General features: G+C 42.4%; 1 pseudogene; it reads right to left on the bottom strand.

The window, feature by feature from the left end:
* Positions 1 to 6002: 6002 nt before the first annotated feature.
* Positions 6003 to 7759, bottom strand: LOC119877133 (annotated as a pseudogene).
* Positions 7760 to 11528: the final 3769 nt, after the last annotated feature.

Here is an 11528-nt window from a genome sequence, read left to right as displayed (position 1 = left end):
ACGCCCTGGGTCAAAGGCGTGCACCAAACCGCTGAGCCACCCAGGGATCCCCACCATAAGAGACTCTTAATTGTAGGAAACAAACTGAGGGTTGCTGGAGGGGAGGGATGGGGGATGAGGTAACTGGGTGATGTACATGAAGGAGGGCATATGATATAATGAGCACTAGGTGTTACATAAGACTGTTAAATCACTGACCTCTACTTCTGAAACCAGTAACATATTATATGTCAATTAATTGAATTAAAATACAATATTTTAAAAATTAATATAAAATTTTAATTACATTTTAATTTAAAATAAATTAAAATAAAATAAATATTTTATTTTATTTTATAAAATAAAAATTTTTTAAATGGGTTGTGCAATTACTTCAATTTCATTCTTCTTTTTCAAGATTGTTAGCTATTCTTTGCCTTTTCATATCAGTTTGATTTATTTTATTATTTTTTTAAAGATTGTATTTTTAAGTAACCTCTATACCCAATGTGGGGTTCGAACTCAAAATCCCAAGATCAAGAGTAACTTCTAGCCCCTTTCCCTTATCCAAAGATTGGGGGTGGGGGCAGGCATAAGGCTGAAAGTTCCAGCCCCCTAATCATGCCTTTGTCTTTCAGGTGACCAGCGCTCATCCTGAAGCTATCTTGAGGCCTGCTAAGAATTACCTCATTAGAAGGGCATCTGGGTGGCTCAGTAGGTTAAGCGTCTGACTCTTGATTTCAGCTCAGGTCTAATCTCAGGTTCATGAGTTCAAGCCCTGCACTGGGCTCCATATTAAGAGTGGAGCCTAGTTAAAACAAATTGTCTCATTAGAACAAAAGATCCTCTCATTTCTCCTACCAGGAAATTCCCTGGGATTTAGGAGCTCTGTGTCAGGAACAGTGGACAACGACCAAATATTATTTCTAACTGTATCACAGGTTACAAAACAGCTCTGACTTCCATCTTGCGGGCTCTCACTTGCTCTATGGAAAGCCAGTTGCCATATTATGAGCTGCCCTATGGAAAGATCCACATGGCCAAGAACTATGGCAAGCCTCTAGCCAATAGCCAGTAAGAAACTGAGACCGAAAAAAAAAAAAGAAAAGAAAAAGAAAAGAAACTGAGACCGTCAGAATGATAGTTGGGATACAACTATGTGAGAGCTCAGAAGCAGATCCTTCAACTGCAGTCAAGTATTGGGTGAATCGTCAAGTTCTTCTCTGTTTCAAAAGAAACAGAGGCTTGAGGGCATGGGCGGGTGGAGGGGGGGTTCCTGAGAGACAATGATGACAGAGGTGTGCCCCCAGGAAGGAGCCACAGGCTTCGCCAGCAGCAAGGGGTGGCCTTCAAACTCAGCATGACAAGAAGGTTGAGACTTGGTCCTAGACCGTGCCACATGGTGAGGGGTCAGCATAGCTGGTTGAGCTAAAGGACTGGCATGGTGCTGCTGGAGGATCAAGTGGTTACAGTCAGGGTTCAAGGTCAGAACAGTCCTATGACCCTAGGATGGCCCTAGAGGGACAGGGAAGGATTCATTGACACTAGGAAGTCAGGGAGCCGGGTGTGGGTGGTCTAGCCACAGGCTCTGATGATCATCAGGGTGGAATTCACAGGTAGAGGTGGACAAAGGTGCACAGGACCTGTTGGGGCCTAGGGGCTGGGCAGTGTCCTGGGCCAATAGCTTGGAGTAGTACCTGGAACTAGCATAAATTCTAACATCTAGACCCTGGCGAGAAGGAGCCAGAAGTGAACAGGGAGAATCAGGAGCAGTGGCCAAGATGGGAGCCATTGAACCTACCCATGACTAACCTTTCTTTCTTTCTTTCTTCTTTCTTTCTTTCTTTCTTTCTTTCTTTCTTTCTTTCTTTCTTGTCTTTCTTTCTTGGTTTCAAGAGGAGAATTCTGAAGGGACATAATTTAGTCCATAGCAATAGAGATTCTCATTATTTTTTACATCTATATGGTACTTGATTCCACGAATATAACAATCAACCAGTTCCTTACTGATAGACTTTTGCATTGTGTACAATCTTTCTTATTAAACAGTGCTACAAAATGCTCCTTGACTGTATGTTGGATCACAGTTTTACCTGTGAGTCTTTGGGATAGATTCCTAGAAGTAGGATTGCTAAATTGAAGGGTAAATGCATATTTAATTTTGCTAGATTTTGCCAAATTGCCTTCCATAAAGAGTGTATCATTTTGCATTCCATAAGAAACATATAAGAGAGCCCAACTCCCCATATCTCACCATCAAAGTATGTTGTCAAACTTTTGGTTTTTTGCCAATCTGATAAGGAAGAAATGTTATCTCAGGATAATTTTAATATGCACTTCCTTTATTATAAAAAACATTGAGCATCTTTTCCATTTGCATTTTTTCTATGTTCATATATTTATCTCATTTTAAAAACCAGGAATACTTCATATCATATATTAGGAGTATTAGCCCTTTGTGATATAAATTGTAAATACTTTTTTCTGGTTTGTTGATTCGTCTTTTGAAAATGTACGTTCTCTCCCTCTCTCTCTCCCTGCAAAAGCATATTTATAGCTACATAGTAAAGTTTATTAATCTTTTTTTCTGTTTCTTCTAATTTTAAAATTAGTAGTATTTTCCCCACTTCCAAGTTATAAAGTAATGCATTCTGGTTTCTTTATAGTATTTTTATACATTTTCATTTTTCACATTTAGGTCTCTTACTCATTTATCATTTATTCCAGTACAGGAGAAGAATGAATCTCATGTTATCTTTTTCCATATGGGTACACAGTTGTCTCAACACCACTTACTTAAAAGTTTATCTTTTCCCCCACTGATTTGAGATACATCCTTTCTTGTATGCCAAATTTCCTTTTACACTTAGTTCTATTTCTGGATTTTCTATTCAATCCATTGGTCTGTCTGTCTGTTCATGTGTCACTTCTATACTGTTTTAAATATAGAGACTTTAATGTTTTAATGTCTTGGAGGCTAGCTTCTCCATGTTTCTCTTTCTTGAAGAAATGTACTAGCTCCTTTCCCTTGTTTATTCTTCCATGATATATTTATATAATAAACTTGTTCAGCTCTATAAAACAAGTAAAACCCAGTGGTAATTTCCATTGAAATCATGATTTTTTAAAAAAGATTTTATTTATTTATTCATGAGAGAGAGAGAGGCAGAGACATAGGCAGAGAGAGAAGCAGGCTCCATGTAGGGAGCCTGCCTGATGCGGGACTCGATCCTGAGTCTCCAGGATCACACCCTGGGCTGAAGACAGATGCTTAACCACTGAGCCACCCAGGTGTCCCTGAAATCATTATTAATGTATCACAGAAGTTAGGGAGAACTGACATCTTTATGATAATAAGTCTTTCTATTGAAGAGGATGGTACATCTTTCCATTTGTTCAAGTCCATTTTGGGGTCTTTTATGTGTATTTTGTAGTTTTCACGAATAACAGCTTTTGCACATTTCTTTTAGGTCTACACCAGATATTTTAGTGTCTTTTGGCTTTTATTTATTTTTAATTTTATTTTATTTAAGATTTTATTTATTTATTCATGAGAGACACAGAGAGAGAGAGGCAGAGACACAGGCAGAGGGAGAAGCAGGCTCCATGCAGGAAGCTCGATGTGGGACTCGATCCCGGGACTCCAGGATCATGTCCTGAGCCAAAGGACATTTTAAAAGATTATTATTTATTTATTTATTTGAGAGAGAGAGAGAGCAGAGCATGCGAGAACACAGGTGAGAGGGAGGGGCAGAGGGACGGAGAAGCAGGCTTCCTGCAGAGCAAGGAGCACAGTTGCAGGGCTCCATTCCAGGATCCTGGGATCATGATCTGAGCTGAAGGCAGACACTTAACCCTTTGAGCCACCCAGGTGCCCCTTTTTGCTTTTATTTTTAAAGATTTTCAAAGAGTGGTGTCTGGATGGCTCACTGGGTTAAGCATCTGCCTTTTGGTCAGGTCATGATCTCACAGTCCTGGGTTCAAGCTCCATGCCAGGCTTGGTGCTGGGCAGTGAATCTGCTTGTCCCTTTCCCTGTGTCCCTCCCCCAGCTCATGCCCACCCCCGCTCAAATGAATAAATAAATTAAAATTTAAAAAAATTTAAGTAAACTCTCTGCCCAGTGTGGAGCTTGAACTTAGCACCTGGAAATCAAGAGTCTTATACTCTACCAACTAAACCAGCCAGGCACCCCTCTGCTATTTTTATTTTTATTTAAAAATTTTATTTATTTATGCATGAGACAGAGAGAGAGAGAGAGAGAGAGAGGCAGAGACACAAGCAGAGGGAAAAGCAGGCTCCATGCAGGGAGCCTGACGTGGGACTCAATCCCAGGTCTCCAGGATCACACCCTGGGCTTAAGGCAGCACTAAACCGCTAAGCCACCTGGGCTGCCCTCCTCCCTTCCTTCCTTCCTTCCTTCCTTCCTTCCTTCCTTCCTTCCTTCCTTCCTTCCTTCCTTCCTTCCTTCCTTCCTTCCTTCCTTTCTTTCTTTCTTTCTTTCTTTCTTTCTTTCTTTCTTTCTTCTTTCTTTCTTTCTTTCTTTCTTTCTAAAGGATTTTATTTATTTATCCATGAGAGACACACACAGAGAGAGGCAGAGACATAGGCAGAGGGAGAAGCAGGCTTCATGCAGGAAGCCCAATGTGGGACTTGATCCCAGGACCCCAAGATCACTCCCTGAGCCATAGACAGTCGCTCAATTGCTGAGCCACTCAGGCATCCCAAGATTGTGTTCCTTTCAACCCTTTTGGAATGTTCCAACTGAATAATTATATTATCTGCAAACAGAGATAGATTTTGGTTTGTTCTTTGTGTGTGTCTATTGTTGTTTTCTGCAAAAAGCATTATTGTTTCCATTTGGTCCAGGGCTTGGGCCATGGCTCCAGGGTGGTTAAAAAGCTGCCCCATGGCTGCAGGGAGAGATTCAGGCAGAAGCCCAGACAGCAGGGGATGCCAGAGGGGCCTCTCAGGGGCCACCAGGCCCTCTGAACTGTCTTATTTGAGGACTGAGCCTTCAAAGAGGTCATCACCCAGCCTGGTGGCTGGCTGGCCTATGGAAGTGATTCAGGTGGTCACATCTTCCTGATGGATTTCACCTCCTCATCTAGGAAGCTGTTCTTCAGGAGGTGGAGGTCTGTGTAGGCAGAACCCAGGACTTGCAGATGCCGAAGGGCCTCATTCGGGTTTTTCTCCAGGGGCACGGTGTTTTCTATGAGGTCCAGGATTTTTGTCCCACTCCTCTTGGGGTGGCTTCTGCACATCTGAAAGAGGGTATGGCCCTCTTTCAGAGACATGTCATGCTCAAAACAGAAACCCAAGAGAGATAGGTGGAGGCCAGCTGATGCAGATTAACTAGGTGGTTGACAGCGGCCTCCAAGTCAGTGGAATAATCATGAATTATTTTAATTATTCTGAGTAACTCTAATTTGGGAGCTCAGGTTGGTTAGCAATATGTGTAGCTAAGAACAAAAAATGGTGTTAGCTACTGTGGGAGAAAGGGGATGGATGAGAAGATGGTCCTGAGGTTGGGAATGGAGAGGATATTGAAGTGTTCCAAGGCAGAAAGAAGGGGATTCTGAAAATATGTTCCATCTAAACACTGTTGAAACAAAAGACAGATCTGTTGACTGCCAGGTAAGCTCCTAAATATAGATCCTTTTCTCCCTTCTTTTCCATTATTATATTTCTTTTCTAAAATGCTTTCTCTTATGTATGTGTTGGCTAATACTTCCACAATCCTGTTAAATCATAGTAGAGGTAGTAGCACTATTCCTAACTTCAATATTTCTGTATAAGTAAGATAAGATGCCAATGGTTGGGCAGTTAACTATATAAAATCAGGTATGAATTATGCCAACTTTTATATATATATATATATATATATATATATATAAGGTATAAGACGTTAAAAAGGACCACAAACTTTATTAAAAGTAAGTAAAGGTAACATATAATATGTACAGATGGCACATGTGCCAATTTTATTTGCAGATATTGCAATACCCCAATGCATGTTTACAAGTTACACTTTTGCCACAGCCTTGGCTAAATCTTGAACCACTGCAGAATTTAGCTGTGCCAGAGTGCTGATATTAGCATGCTTAGAGGTGCCATACTTGTTCTGGATAGTCATGTGCTTTGTAAGCCCACGATTCACCGTGACTATATTCTTAGCCAGGTGTTGCATGACGTTTAGAAGGGATTCTTCAGTGTATGACAGATAATGCTGTAGAGTTGGTGTCCATTCACCGTTATCAAGAATTTTCAGCGCTAAGCAAAAAGCTCCTGCTGCAATCTGAGAAGGAGGAAAGTGCACCATATCGTAGTCCAACATAGATAGTTCCATCAGGTATTTGGCCAGAGTATGTTGCTCAACATCAACTTCTCCAATCTTAGATGCTCTCCGAAGGAAATGCAGGGGGTAGAGGGCGGCCCAGACCATTTCATAAAGATCTTATAAATGCAGGGGGTAGAGGGTGGCCCAGACCATTTTATAAATAAAGATCTTAGAATCTTCATTTCCATCTGTCTGATTTGGTGTTTAGTGTAAATGTTGTCAGTCACAAAGGCAAAGTCACCAATTTCTGGAGGGTACATTTCCTCATATTTGCTTGCAATAAACATGGCAGTGACACCAACCAGCTGCAGCATCTTCTTGGGCACACAGTTATTCTGCATGGGCCGATCAATAATGGAAACAGTCATGTACATGGTCTGCAGTAACCTGAATTTCATTTGAACCTGTACTAGCCAGTCAATTAGGATGGCAATCGTGTTTCCAGTGACTTCACCACCCAGTAGGTATTTTGGTTTGACTGCTTGTCCTTCCTCAAGTTGTCTCAGATAAGCATAAATATCTTTCACATATTCACTACAAAGGTTTGGATCATCTCCATCTTCTGCATCTACATCATTCACCGCAGAATTACATCAGAGAGCGGGCAGCCTGGGTGGCTCAGGGGTTTAGCGCCACCTTCAGCCTAGGGTGTGATCCTGGAGACCCATGATCCGGGTCCGCATTGGGCTCCCTGCATGGAGCCCGCTTCTCCCTCTGCCTGTGTCTCTGCCTCTCTCTCTCTGTGCATGCATGTCTCTCATGAATAAATAAAGAAATAATTTTTTAAAAATTACATCAGAGAAAGCCTGACACAGATATTCTTCTGCAGGGGCACATCCAGATGTTTCCATCGGGCTTAGAGAGGGAGTATCAACCAAAACAGGCTTGGGCAAAAGTTTTTCTTCTTCTTTTTTTTAAGATTTTATTTATTTATTTATTTATTTATTTATTTATTTATTTATTTATTTATGAGAGAGAGAGAGAGAGAGAGAGAGAAGGAGAAGCAGGCTCCATGCAGGGAGCCTGACGTGGGACCCAATCCCAGGTCTCCAGGATCACACCCTAGGCTGAAGGCAGGCGCTAAACCACTGAGCCACCCAGGGATCCCCCAAGTTTTTCTTCTTTAACCGGCTCAGGTTCCGGCTCTGGTTCTGGCACAGGTACAGGGACAGGCTTGGGTGCCTTCTCCAGAGGCTTTGGTATTTTTTTTAGCGATGACTTAGCCAGGAACCGAAGTTTTTGCTTCCTTTTTCAGAGGCAGTTTGGCCTGTGGTTTGGTTGTTCACTGACTTTGTTACCAATGTCTCCCAGGGCAGTTCTTGGCCTCAGGCCAGGCTTGGAGGCTGCAGCGGAGGCCAGAGGCACCCACTTTGCCCCTGCCAACCGATCTTCGTCTTATTTTCAACATTAACTTTGGTGTTCCTGATGACCTGGAGTGCCATGGTCGCATCTTCACTGGGGGAGAGGCAGAGCATGGGAGCCACTGATATGCTGGAGCTGAGGCTGCCAGGTCAACAGCTGTTCCTCCTCAGCACGCCCCTTTTTTATATTATCTTGTAGGTCTTCCTTAAAGTAGACAAAAGATTGTGTGCAGATAGTTTTTTGGGGAAGGTGAGCCCAGGGAACAAGAGAAGTAAGAAATGGGGGGGGCACCTGGGTGGCTCAGTCAGTTAAGCATCTGCCTTGGGCTCAGGTCATGATCCCGGGGTCCTGGGATGGAGCCCATGTCAGGCTCCCTGCTCAGCAGGAAGTATGCTTCTCTCTCTCCCTCTGCCCCTCTCCCCACTCATGCTCTCTCTCTCTCTCTTTTTCCTTCTCTCTCTCCCCCTCTCAAATACATAAAATCTTTAAACGAAAGAAAGAAAGAAAGAAAGAAAGAAAGAAAGAAGAAAGAAAGAAAGAGAAAAAGAAAGAAAGAAAAGAAAAGAAAGAAAAGGAAAGAAGAAAAAGAAAGAAAGAAAGAGAGACAGGGAAGGGTACCTGGGTCCCTGGACCCAGGGTGAGAGCACATGACTCTTGATCTCAGGGGTGTAGTTTAAACCCCACAGGATGTAGAGTTTACTAAATTAAAAAAATTTTTTAATTAAAAATAAAAGAGAGAAACAGAGAAAGCCAGTACAAGGATGCATTGATGAACTGACCACCACAATAGGTAATTAATGCTTGATTCTGTGGGACCATCTGAGAACAGGTGATCTACAAGGGGACAGAAATTAGGCTCTACCTCCTGAAGCAAGGAGTATGAAGGACAAATTTTATTTTATTTATTTATTTTTTAAGATTTTATTTTCAAGTAATCTCTACACCTAATGTGGGGCTCAAACTTACAACCCCAAGATCAAGAGTTGCATGCTCTACTGAGTTTGTGAACATATTTTAAATTTAGCACACCATCATAATATAGTGCCAATAGATCTAGACTATCTGAACATCTTGAAGAACATGACTTTGGTCCACTATGACAACATATCATGTTAATTGGACCATGTGAGGAAGAAATGGCAAGTCTGTTGTCCATGCTCTCCAAAGAAGGGGGTTTAAATCCTAGCTAGATTCTGGGGCCTACCACATTAATAAAGGGTTTAGGGGTCCACTGATAAGGAGACACAACACTTTGCTAGCCTCTTTGAGTTCTGGAGATAGAATGTTTCATACTGGGGGATCCCTGGGTGGCGCAGCAGTTTAGCGCCTGCCTTTGGCCCAGGGCGCGATCCTGGAGACCCGGGATCGAATCCCACATCGGGCTCCCGGTGCATGGAGCCTGCTTCTCCCTCTGCCTGTGTCTCTGCCTCTCTCTCTCTGTGTGTGGCTATCATAAATAAATAAAAATTTAAAAAAAAAAAGAATGTTTCATACTGGGGAGAACTACTCCAACCTATTTATTGGATCACATGGAAGGCTGACAACATCAAGTGGAGCCCAAGGCAAAAAAAGTCTCTACACCTGATTCACATGACATCATAAGCAATCCTGCCACTTGGATCATGTAATCCAGGAGACTTTGTGATAGTAGAGGTTTCTATGGAGAAAGAAGACCTATGAGGAGTATATGGCAAGTCCAAGACTATAAATTTTTTTAAATTTTTATTTATTTATGATAATCACAGAGAGAGAGAGAGAGAGAGGCAGAGACATAGGCAGAGGGAGAAGCAGGCTCCATGCACCGGGAGCCCGATGTGGGATTCGATCCTGGGTCTCCAGAATCACGCCCTGGGCCAAAGGCAGGTGCCAAACCGCTGCGCCACCCAGGGATCCCAAGTCCAAGACTATAAACAGCTCCTGGAATACTTGTGGGCCATAACAAAGATGGGACATAATGACTCTGAGACATCAAGTGACCATGTGGCCAGAACTGCCCATCATGAGCTGGTCTCTCAGACCTGCCAAGTCATAAGGCTGAGTGAACCTAGCAGCAATCCATTATAAAATTTAAGTAGTACAGATCAAGTGGGGCCAGAGGCCAAAGTAAGCTACTCAAGCAAATAGACCATGGTTTCATCCTCCCTTGATGCCCTGATGACCTGATGCCTCTTCCTGAGATTACAAGCTGACAGAAGCAAAGGATTGAGGTTGATTCTTGGGTGAATTGCCTTGATATGTAGGTATAAGCCAAAAGCAGACTACTGATACACTACTGTCTTACTCAGGAGTGACCCTGAAAAAATATCTGGGGGAGGTCCTTTGAATTGTGAGAGCTTTGGGTGATACATCTAGTCATCTACTCTGTGTAGAAAGAGAAGTGACCAAAGATAAAAATATACACAGAGTTAAAGGCAGTGTCAAATGGCTTAATTTATCAAAAACCTGAAAGGAAATTGGGGACAAGGTCTTGGAAAGAAACCAGTAGATCAGTAGTCTGCAAAAGTTTTTATGTAAAGGATCAGAGCAATTGTTTTAGACTTACAGGCCACATCATGGCTGTTGAAGCAATTCTTCTGTTCTGCTGTAGCGCAAAAGCAGCCCTAAACAACAATATGTAAATAAACGATCATGGCTTTGTTCCCATAAACTTTATTTACAAACAGGCCCTGGGTGGATTTGGTCTGTGGGCTTTAAGCTTGCCAGTGCCTCATATGGAGAGACCTAAGGAAGTGGGCAAAAAGTGTGAATATTTTTGTATTGCATTTCACTGACCATAAAAGAGCATCCACCCACAGAAGAGCCACCAGACAACTAAACAGGCAAATGATTCAGGCAGGTTACGGTCAGCCAAACTCTGTAATCTGCCCCAGTGCTGACACAGTTGGCTCAGGAGTGGAATAGTCATCGTGGCATGTTTGGAGACAAGGAATTGGCACATAAGAAGGAGCTTCCACCCGCTGAGGCTGATCTAGCTACTACTGCTATGCAGTACCCAAACCTGCCAGCAACAGAGGCCAATAATGCTGGGTCCCCACTGTAGCGCCATTCCTCAAGGAAACCAAATAGCCACTTGGTGCCAAGCTGATTATTGGGCCCCTCTGAAAGGAGTGTTGCTTCCTTCCCTTTGACTAGAAGTAATACATGTCGTGGATTTAGTCGTGCTTGCTTTTCTGTCTACTGTGCCTTGGAGAATAACTATCTGAGGACTTATGAAATGATCTACCAGTAGCGAATTAATTCTGCATAACATCACTTCTGGCCCAAGAAACTCAATTTACAGTAAGGAAGATGGGGCAATGACCACATGATAAACAGATCACAGCTCCTATCATATACCAGGTCACCCAAAAGCTTCTGGACTAATAAAGTGATGGAATAGTCTTTGGAAGGTATGGCTGAGGTATCATTGAGAGATGACGCTCAATAAGAATGGGACATTATCCTCCAGGATGCAATACACACCTTAAATCAATAACCATTATATGGTGTATTGTCCAAACAGACAAACTACATGACTCCACTTCCATCACTTCCACTGACCAACTTGGGAAATTTGAGCCTTCGGTCCCCTCAATGTTTGGTTCTGGAGCTCCTGTTTCCCAGAGGAGATTGCTTCCTCTAGGGGATGGAGTAAAAGTTCCCTAAAGCTACTGCCCAGTCACTTTGGGTTTCTCATGACATGAGACCTTAACAAGAAAGAAAAGAAATAACTATCTTGTCATGGGTAATTAATTGATTGTGATCATGAGGAGATAGGATTGCTGTTACTCAATCCAGGTAGGAAAGAATGCATTTTGCACCCGAGTGATTCACTGAAAAATCTTTCTCCTCCTTGCTTAATATTTTTTT

The sequence above is a fragment of the Canis lupus genome, chromosome 17 (genome assembly GCF_011100685.1).
Source record: "Canis lupus familiaris isolate Mischka breed German Shepherd chromosome 17, alternate assembly UU_Cfam_GSD_1.0, whole genome shotgun sequence".
In the NCBI taxonomy this organism is placed as follows: Eukaryota; Metazoa; Chordata; class Mammalia; order Carnivora; family Canidae; genus Canis; species Canis lupus.
This window is presented reverse-complemented; position numbering and strand designations above follow the sequence as displayed.